We start from the raw sequence: 11020 nt of genomic DNA on the forward strand, positions 1-11020 counted from the left end.
TTTCAGAATAGCTGGTGTAAACCCATTTCTAATCCTAAACCAGCGGCTGTGACTCAGTTGGTAGGACTTAACACCCTGCTAAGATAAACATGCCACTGTTGTGATCTGTGCTTTTATAATGAAAGGGTAGGGAGGCGGAGCCTGCATATGAACAATAGACTTTTGTATAGCAGCGGCTCTGAAGTCTTGAGAACCATTTACTGGAAACTGCTTCATTGCATACTGGTTGTTCACATGTGCACGCATCAGAAATTCCTTGCACACACCCATGATGTGGGCTGGGAGGACGGGACTCTGTCAGCAACCCAAACCATGTACTTTCACCTTTCCTTTTTGGTTCAGAGGTGGCTCTTCATGTTATTAATGTCCACTATCAAGCTAGCACAAAAAAAGGGTCTATAATGCTCAGCCAGGAAGCCCCTGCTTTTGAAAGGCTGTCACAAAGACTTGTGACCAATTTATCTCCTTGTGGAAATAAAAGGGGAAGGAGAATGAAGATTGGTCCCAGAGGGCAGGGTTGCTTAAAGGCATATCGGTGTAGACATCCCGGGATGTGGAGGTTCTCACTCTCCAGTGCCTTCCACCTTTCATTTGTCCATTGGTTGCGCCCATGGCTGGAGACTGGCATAGGAGGAATATTTACCAGCTATTTACCACCCACTTGCCATCAATGTAAGTATCTATGGCAGATAAAAGGAAAAGGTAGCACGAGTCTCTTCCTCTGTAAGCCTTGCTGCCCCTCGCTTGTGCTTTCTGTCACTGAATATACTATAACCCCATACAAAAGCAGGAGCTACAAAGCTGCAGAAGTGCAAGCAGGGGCTCTTGAGAGTGAAACATTAAAAAAGGGCTGTTCTGTACAGGCTGGTGTGCAGTATGGCATGAGAGAAAGGGGTTGTTATAGGCAAAAAATAAGATATATTGGAATTAATCAGAATAGGCAATTTTGCTGTTGTTTTCTTCCCAGCAGTAAATTTTGACAATAAAACTTCCCCATCCCAGTAGATATCACCAAGTGCCTGGGGCAGATGATTACCTGTTTTACCTGGCCTTTTCTGTGACGCAAAATATGGGGAAGCTCCATAACCTTCCCCTAGGGTGACAGAGAGTCTCCCCCAGCCTGAGCAAGACTCCTTCCCTTGCCCCAGTATCGGTAAATCATGCAGCCACCCAGGACACTGTTTCTCTACCAGCCGTCCCTGACCCTTTTACTCCCGCCCACAGCCCTGCCTTCTCACACACACGTCCCTCCAACTGCAGGCCCATTAGTCTGCGTTTCCTTGCGTTCAATCAAATCAAATTACCTTTTCAAGTGGCTTCCAGTACTTTGAAATTATGGAGCTATGATAGACCTCCCTGGAAACGGGTACTGGAGTCCAGCTGGGAACGTCTTGATGGTTGCTGCTCTGAACAAGCTTCACATTTCCCGTCCGTTTTAGGGAGATTAGCAAGCTCTCTGTGTATTTCTAATCTTGCACTGATCTTTACGGAAACTGCCTCAGTATGCTCATGAGGGTTGCAAAACACCTCCTTGTTTGGAAACTCATGTGTTGCAAAACACATCCTTGTTTGGAAACTCCTCTTCAGTTTGTCAGTCTTTATGTGAGCCTTGAACCAGGAAGCAAACAGTATTTAAGAAGACAGGGCACATACAACTCCACCTCTTCCTTATCTCATCTGAAATTAGAATAATTACTATTTTGCTTGCATTCTTGTTTGCACATTCATTTCTCATGAACTGTTAATATTCCACCAAAGTGTTCCCGCCTCCAGAGAAGTGCTGAGATGATTGCTGATCAGAGTCACTCCGTCCATTTCACAGAAGCCGTTGCATAACTTCAGGATGGTGAAGACTACCAGTCACCCCCACCACGGTATGGTGGGCACATAGTGGGGACCTGAAGGTGAAAAGTGACAGTCTATTATCACTGTTTCCTTAGTCATTTAGCAGTAGCACAGGAATAGTCACTGCATACGGATAGTTTCAGCCTGGATTGCATCTCTGGAAAATCATCCTTGTTGTTTTTTTCCTATTAAGAGTCACTCAGAGAGTCTGTTCCAGGATCTACTGCAACCACTGGAAGACTGCTGACTTTGGCAACAGTAGCTTCAGTTCTTCATACACCAGTAGATGGATGCCCTTGGCTTTCCCACATGAGAGAGTTAAAGCTTGGTGAAGTCAGATTAAGCAGGAGGCTAAAGACTTCCGAGCATTGTAGGACAATTCTGGAGAAATGTGTAGGAAAAACTGTCAGAGCAGCAGACAGGAAATCTAGAAGCAATATCTAGTTCCTAACAGACTGCTAACTTTAATAGGCTCTCTGTGAGAAAAGGCATTTCCATTCTGTTTGCTAGAGTCCCTAAGGCCGACAAGCAGACCAGAGTGGACTAAATATGTCTGTGGCTACTTTACAAAAAAATTCACTATACTTAACTGTCAGAAGTTACAAAAATGATGCTAAACGTGGATTCTTCCATGCCAGCCCTCTGGAGGTATGGTAGTTTTAATTGTTCAGCATTACAGACTGACTTAATTAAGTCTTATCTTAAACATTCTCTTCCAGAGATAGCTTTTTAAGTGACTGTAAGTGTTTTTCTTAAACAGACCAATAGAAAGAAATCCAGAGTACACTATAGAAAATCTCAGTGCCTTTCCATTGTGAGATCTCTGCTCTGCAAGGGAGGAGAAGAAAATTAGGGAGTAAAACCACATCACATGGAGAAGGAGCACCAGGGAGTTTACTGCAGCAGTTACAGAATAGCAGACAAACTAGTGACCTGTTTTTCTGATTACCAAACCCTTAAACAATCAAACTCCTCGCATCTTCTTTTAATGATCAGAGGCAGAAGACACACATTCATAGCTCTCTATTGAAGGACCAGAACATGCATGACGAGGCTTTCAATAAACATACAAAATCATAGAATCATAGAATCATAGAATTGTTTGGGTTGGAAGGGACTTTTAAAGGTCATCTAGTCCAACCCCCCTGCAATGAGCAGGGACATCTTCAACTAAATCAGGTTGCTCAGAGCCCCGGCCAACCTGACCTTGAAGGTTTCCAGGGATGGGGCATCCACCACCTCTCTGGGCAACCTGTTCCAGTGCTTCACCACCCTCATCATAAAAAATTTCTTCCTTATATCTAGTCTAAATCTACCCTCTTTTCATTTAAAGCCATTCCCCCTTGTCCTATCACAACAGGCCCTACTAAAAAGCTTGCCCCCATCTTTCTTATAAGCCCCCTTTAAGTACTGATAGGCTGCAATAAGGTGTCCCCGAAGCTTTCTCTTCTCCAGGCTGAACAACCCCAACTCTCTCAGCCTTTCTTCATAGGAGAGGTGTTCCATCCCCCTGATCATTTTTGTGGCCCTCCTCTGGAGCTGTTCCAACAGGTCTGTGTCTTTCTTATGCTGAGGACTCCAGAGCTGGACGCAGTACTCCAGGTGGGGTCTCACCAGAATTAATGGTAATTAATTTTGATTTTCAGTATGAACGATTCTGGCTTTGTGCATAAATATGTCCAATTCCCTCTGATACCTGCAGGTCCCTTAAACTGAACCCGCGTTGAACCTTGAGGCTGTTTTAAATTATGGCCCCTGGGAACAGCTCTGGTGCCTTTGACCAGCCAAGGATTTAGGCGGTGCAGGGTGCACAGGCTATTCCTCAGAAGGCCCTTCTACAATGGAGAGGAATGGTAAAAACAAGTGGGACTTCTGTATGAATCTAGCTGTTCATGGTAGCTTTTGATTGGAACTGGGGCTGTAAGGAGACATGGTTTGGTACGTCATGGTGCAGGCTATGACCTAGCTGTCTGCTGTGCAGAATCCCTCTGCAGAGATGAAAACCCAGCCAGCAGGAGTCATCTGTTTCTTGTCCTTTGCATTGCTATTGGAGAACCACCAGGCCATTAATCCCAGGGGCTGAAAGCATTCAGGGTTTGGTTTTGCAATGACTGGAGCTCAAGCCTGTGTTTTGGGTTGCAAGCATTCTTTTACAAGTCAAGGTCCTGATATGGGCTTTTAATTAATTATACTTTTAAATCTTCCCCCTTTCTATTTAAGTTTCGGGTGTAAGTGCAGAATTCCAACAGAGATCAGGTTCTGCTAAGACAGCTCTTCGGTAGCATGAGTAACTCAAACCTCAGAGAAATAGATTAAATATTGCAGCTTAAAGAGTTTGCTGAAATTACAATTCAAAATGGGTAAAAGTCCTTTCATTTCAGCTTTTAAACAGAAGCACGGCTCTCCTAAAGATGTAATCTATGAGGCATGTCAAAGGTTTTTGACATTTGAAATTATAGCTCCAGTACTGAAGAGAGGCTGTCAATTTGTAGCTTTGTGCTTTTTCTCCCTGTAAATGTGAGTAATTTCTTTTAGCCCTCAGTACATCCCCAGTATATTGTTGTTTGTGGAGCTGCTTGGATTTAGTAGATGAGAATCAATAAATGAACCATTTACTGACTGTGAAATTGACTTTTATAATTGAGAGACTGCTGAAAATGTATGTGTATCTGAAGGAAGCAAAAATCAAACTGCATTATATTGTATGTTTGCTGCAGATCTGAAAGAAGTAAGTTGATCCTTTTGGATAAAAGTCAGAGAGTCACATAAATGTTGGATGGAAGGGACCACTGGATGTCACCTACTCCAGCCTCCCACTCCAAGCAATGCTGCCACCAGCACTAAGTCAGATCAGCCATGACTTTGTTTAGATCAGGCCTTGAAAAACCTCCAAGGATGGAGCCTACACAGTCTTTCTGGTAACCTGTTCCCGTGCTGTGCTACCCTCCCAGTGAGGAAATATTTTCCTTTATGTAATGCAAAAGTAATCATTCACAGTTTCTACTTGTTTTCAATTTTATGTTAATATTCTTCTGTTTGGAGAAAAAAAATCCTACCTGCAGAAACTTCAAAGGAAAAGGGGGGGAAAGCTTCTTTCTGATGTCAGAAATCAGGCATCTCAGCTACTCAACTCAATTAATCATCTAGGCTCCCTAAATGCACTCTCTATTAATGGGGAAACAGTGGTATTCCCAGATGGAGATTCAGAGGGACCACACTAGGTACCGGCCAGAATGAAGGGCCTTCTGGTACTTCATCACTGAAGGCAGTGGGATTGTTTATGAAATCAGCTGGCACTTAAGTTTATTGAGTCAGGGTATTTTCTGCTCATTGTGTGCAACAGACTGAAACGTTACTGAAACATAAGCGGAAAAACTGATATGAGGCCTGGAACAACATAACCTGGGCTGAAGTTAATGTTCCCGTACCAAGGACCTGCAACATTTATCTTCAATGAAATAATACTGGACAGTGAGAGTTTCCTGCGGACAGTTCTGCTGATGGATCTTACTCCTCAGGCAGGAAGCCCTGTTGCTAAGACTTTTCCCAGAAACATACGTGAGCAACGTGTCCAGCTGCTAGATGCTTACGGAGAGAGCCTGTTATTTTACAGACTGCTTGGGTACCTTATGTAGCCTTACACAGTAAGTATTACAGAGTGGCCTCATAGAGAAAGGAGTAGCTGGTCTACAGAATCCATTGTGAAATTTATGACAAGTAGATGGTAACATAAGCACTTGCTAGAAATTACCATCATGCAAAATTAGGCTAATAGTCACGAATCTTGCCTTAGTCTTCGTTTTGGGTTCATACCTTGAATCTTTTTGCAGGTAATGGGCTAGTGCAAATCACTGGGTTTAACTAGATTGTTCTTTGGAGGACTGAGAATCCGGATCTAGATATAGAGTTAGGATATCTATTGTTAATTCTTTGGGGGCTTATATAGTTGCCACTAGGCCCTTTTCTCTTGAGTGGAGCATTCTGATGCTCCAAATGCTATGGGATTGTAGGAACTTCCTTTAAGAAATCAGAAGCACTGTTTGACTTGCTGCTCAGGTTTGATGCACTCTTTCTGCCTGGCTGAACTCTTTCCATCAGATCACTTCTTAGGTATTGAACTTATTTGACACCTTGCCTCAGTAACTTCCCTGGACTTGCTCAGCATACTAATTTTCCTCAGTGATTCTTCCATATCTATTCAGAGGCTGAGAGTCTCACCTGTGTCATGGCTCATCTTTCTTTTATCCTGCTTATCATATCATCTTCCCCCCTCCAGTCTCTGAGCCATGAGTTGATAAAGAGAGAAGCTGAACATAGCAGATACAGCTGACCTGTCAACTTGAACCTGGAAACCAGCTCCTTCAACATCTGACTCTGTTTAATAAAAACCGGGCATGGCGAATTGTCAAAGGGAGTTCTGCCTCTGACTTTCTGCTTTTCCCTAAGAACTTGCTGTGAAGACCTATGTAATATTATGAAGCATATAAAATGAAAAAAAAAAAAAAAAAGCTGCATTCCAAAGGCTCAAAGGCTCCCTTAGAAGCGTGTTGGCAGAGGCTTAATGAAAAAGGAAGCCAGACATCATGTTAAAAGCTGCAAGGTCAGCGTGAAGATCCATAAGGGTCAATGCAGCTTCAAAAGGATGGGGCGGGGGCTGTAATGTGTAGGTACTGTGTCATGGCATTCTGTGTTTGTATGCACTTACTACTTTTGGCAACTAATACAGAAAAAGCTTCATAAACTGGGGCCAGACCAATCGAGTGACCTAATTTTCACCTAATTTAGGTGAGCTATTGAGTTTAAAAACCAAGGCAGGAATTTGACAATTTGGTAACATGAAATACCACTTTGTGTGTGGCAACTAAAATTGCACTGTATTTAGAAATGAGGCAATCAAATAACATTTTTGGGTTCTGTTGTTCCCAAGGAGAGAGAATGTGGGCACCAAGGAGAAAAGTTGAAAGAGAAAAAGAAATGTGGCATGAGACTTAAAGAGCTCCTCTAGTTCATCCGTCTGTCCCATGGCAGGATCATCTCTACCTAGGTCATTTCTTAAACATTTATCTAATCTCTTCCTAAAGTTATCCAAGTAAAGAGGTGGTACGGACCTCCCTTGGCAATCTATTTCTGACCTTTCACTCTTACAAACTTCTTTGAATATATAACTTGAGTCATTCTTGCTTCTGTAGGAACCAATTACTGGTGCCTTACAAATGCCAGGCAGAATAGAGAGGTAACTTTGTATGTCCTGCAGACGACACCCCTGTCTATAAAGTCTTGGATGACACATGTAAAATCATCTTGAATTCTAATCCTGTCTTACTTGTGGTCTCTTCCAGTGTCATATCTTCTGCAGATGTAGTCAGATCCTTCTCTACTCAGGCCTCCAGATCATGAGTGAAATCAGTAAGCAGGACTAGACCCAGGACAGGTACCTACAGAACCTCACTCAGTATCTCTTTCCACTCCAACCGTGAGCCAGGGTATGTAGTCGCTGAGTGTAGCTCTCTGTGGGTTTGCACACAACCTGCACTAGTTTCATCAACACTCTAGCTTGCTTACGAAAATGTCACGTGAACCAGGGGCAGGAACATAACAAAATAAAGATATGTGACTCCTACTGCTTCTCTTCTAGCTACAAAGCCTGTTACCCATTAGAGGAAGGAAATTCTATTGGTGTGACATAATTTTTTTTTTCTTAACAAATCCATTCTGGCTGCTACTCATTTCCATTTTCCCTTCTTCAACAAATATTTTTTAACAAATAGATCTACTTTTTCTTTTTTTTCTCACTTTTTTTTTTCCCCTGGTAATTGAAATTTTGGTGACAATTGTGCAAATTTTCATGCATTTTTCCATCACTTTTTAAAGACAGAGGTGATCTTCACTCTTTCCCTGTCTAAAAGGAAAACTTTCTGTACTGGAAAGAGGGATGGTAATATGCAAATCTAAGAACAGCTAACTAAATACACGGGTGGAAAGAGCTGGCTTAGCAGAATAAACAATTTGAAATAAAGGTTACTGGAAAATTACTTCATAGATCTGTATATTGGAGCATGAAAAGAAGTACTAACAGCACTTCTTGTCATGAGATATCAGTGCTGAATTAGGACTATAGAAGTTACTGTTCTTGATGTTGACAAACACAACTTCATCTAGAAAAACAGGATTTATTTTTGCTTGTTTAAGCATAATTTCTCTCTTCTTATCAGGACAACCAAATTTCAGAAAACTCTGACCAGGCCTGTTTAGGACCATGCAGTTCAGTCTGTCTGAGTTTTCAGAGGAACCTTTGAAAAGCAGTCTTGTCTGCATTGAAAAGATACACAGGATCCCTGCAATCCAACCTTTGACAAGATGCATGTGTTTGCTATAACAGCAAATCCTCTTTTCCTCCTTGGCAGGTTGCAGTTTTCCATTTGTTTCCTTGTTTTCTGCACCAAGTAGTCTTTCAGGTGTTATCACGTATTTGCACCAGATAGCCACTTTCCAGGGAGAGCTGCAGGGAGCTGGTGCAGAGGAACTCCCCAGACTCAGTGCTGTGAAAAGAGCTACAAAACTGCCCTGTTTTGCATTGTTCATTTCCAAGCATTGAGGGCCCAGCTTCCCTCTGGAGGGAAGGGCACTTTGGGCCAGAGGGAATCTAACGCGGTCTGAGCCCTGAAGCTGGGCAGCAATAACTTGGCATAGCACCATCAATGCTGTCTCAAATACATCCCCACGCAGAATTCCCCTCTATATGAATAGCTACGTATCTAGGTATCTATTGCATTGGGTGGTCCTGCCTACATAGGCAGCATTGGACCTTTACTGATTCGCAGGAAAGTCACCACTCGAACAAGGTGAACATATTTGTTTGTTTTATCCAAATGGAGAACTTCAACTATCAATGGAATGTTTAACAGCCAGTGCTAAAGGAAAAAAAATTACTGTATGGCTTCTGCTTATCCTTGGTTTCCCACAAAACAGTGGTGAATGCTCTGCAAATAATTGCAGTCATCAATACTCAAGGTCTACTTTACCCAAATTTCCTATTCAAGCAGACATCTAAGGTTGCTTTACAAGCAAATAAAATACAAATAGTCTCTTCATCCCACATATAAACATATTAAAGCCTTCTGGGAATTACACACTGTAATCTTTCTGTTATGCTTACTCAGATGCTCCCCAATGTGAGTTTTTACTAATTGCCTAGAACATCCTTTTGCACAGACCTGCACACATATTTGGGGTGTTTGTGATATGCAACCTGGTAAATCCAGCGAGTTCGAATTCAGTGGGTTGAACATCACCAAATGCACAAAGTCATACGTGGTGCTTCCTCTCTGTTCCTCTTAAAAGCTAATTGACGGGAAGCTGTATTGCTGGCTGATGAGCTATTACTGTCTGTGGAGAGGCACTGTTGTCGGAGTGAAGTCTCTTAGAGATTCCAGTAAGTTTGTAATAAGAGGAGAAGAATCTAGGATTGTTTCAGTCTCAAAGGTCACATCTGTACCGATGTGAACCAGTGTACTTTCACTAAAGTCAATGAGTCTAGGCTGATTTACAATAGCTGAGCATTACTGCCCGTATGTAATTAATCTGTGGGGTTTGAGGTTTTTTCTGCCTGATTTGCCATCCATTGAAAGGCAAAGCACATTAATGAGACTGTATGAATTGCCTGTAAAGGCAGGCATATCTTCTCAGAAGCTTCTGCCTTGCTGATGAGTGCGTAGGAGTACCATGTTGCTATTCTATTCAAAACGATTCTAAGAGTAAACAGTCCTCTCCTTTTATTTGACAGGGAAACATAGGACAGGAGAAACAGCATATTAGGAACCCTTTTCTTATTTCTGGGGAATTAGAAGCGGATCCACAGAAGAACATAAGACTTTGCAACTCTCAATGCATCACTTTTATGGTGCTTGGGAGAGGAGACCTAGAGCTGGTCCCTGTTTCATGTTTTGCTATTTTGTATTAACCAGTACATAGGATAAAATACAGGATCCAGTATCCAGTCTGCCCGTTTCCTCTTTCCCGACAGAGTGAATACCTGTGTCACTGGATTACAGAATCATTCACATGCTTACTGCTTTTTCCCCATCTAATGTATCTTCTGGTCTTTTTGTAAAGTGGGAGAGGTGGAGGTGGATCATATAGCCCGTAAGGTAGCAGGCTGGGCACCCTTCTTGCAGGAGGTGAGAGAAATGGGCTTGAGTCTCTGCAGAAAGAAGAGGGAATTGAATTTGTTTCTCACAGCCAGTCCTACAAAGGTCTATTAGGCACATCTCAACATACTTGGGTAAAGTCCCTCTGAGGAGATAGGCCCTACGGGAAGCATCCCCTAGCCTCTTATTGCTAATTATAGATGTAATCTACTAAATGCAGCCATCTGGGAAGTGATACTATTTAAAGAACTTTAAGACTCTCTAGCTCTAGAAGGTACTGTGTACAATCAGGTGCTATCCTGGTCTACATAGACTGTGCTCAATTAGCCATAAACTTCATTGGCTGTTGGGTGCGACTCAGGTTTTAAAGATTGCTGGCATCCTTTTATGGATGGATGATTTGGAATCTTAAATGATAGCTTCTTCTCTTTTACTTTGCTTGACTACTTCAGATTTAAGTCCTAAGCTATCATATATTTGAGTGTTGTGAACTGGGATTACTTTTTTTTCCTTCCTAAAACCCCCAGAACTTCAATGATGTGCTGAATTAGAAGAATAGTGATGTCAACACAGAAAAAAACCCCAAACCCTCCTTTGGAGACATCACATGCAATCCCGGTCAACCATGCTGAAGAAAAAGGCAAGACGGGGGTATGGGGGGGAAAGGAGTGAGGGGAGGGAAGAGAGTCTGTTACATAGGAAGAGCCAAAGACAAGAAAACAAAGGATAAGAAGCCATATGCTTGCTATCTACAAATAAACACACTACAGAAGGAGATTTATGTAGGTTAAAGGACAAAGGTGATGCAGAATCAAGTAACTATGAGGTAGCCACAGTTAAATAGAGGCTGCATATAAGCAAGCTGTCAAACCATCAGAGGAAAGACATTCTGGGGAATGTATTTCAGACATTATCATAGACATATCAGACATATCAGAGAAAGTGACCTGAGAGAAACCCAGATAATTTAAAAAATAATTGTATCAATTTATGGAACTGACAAATAGCACCCGTCAAACTGAATTCAG

This window comes from Aptenodytes patagonicus, chromosome 3 (assembly GCF_965638725.1).
Source record: "Aptenodytes patagonicus chromosome 3, bAptPat1.pri.cur, whole genome shotgun sequence".
Lineage (NCBI taxonomy): Eukaryota > Metazoa > Chordata > Aves > Sphenisciformes > Spheniscidae > Aptenodytes > Aptenodytes patagonicus.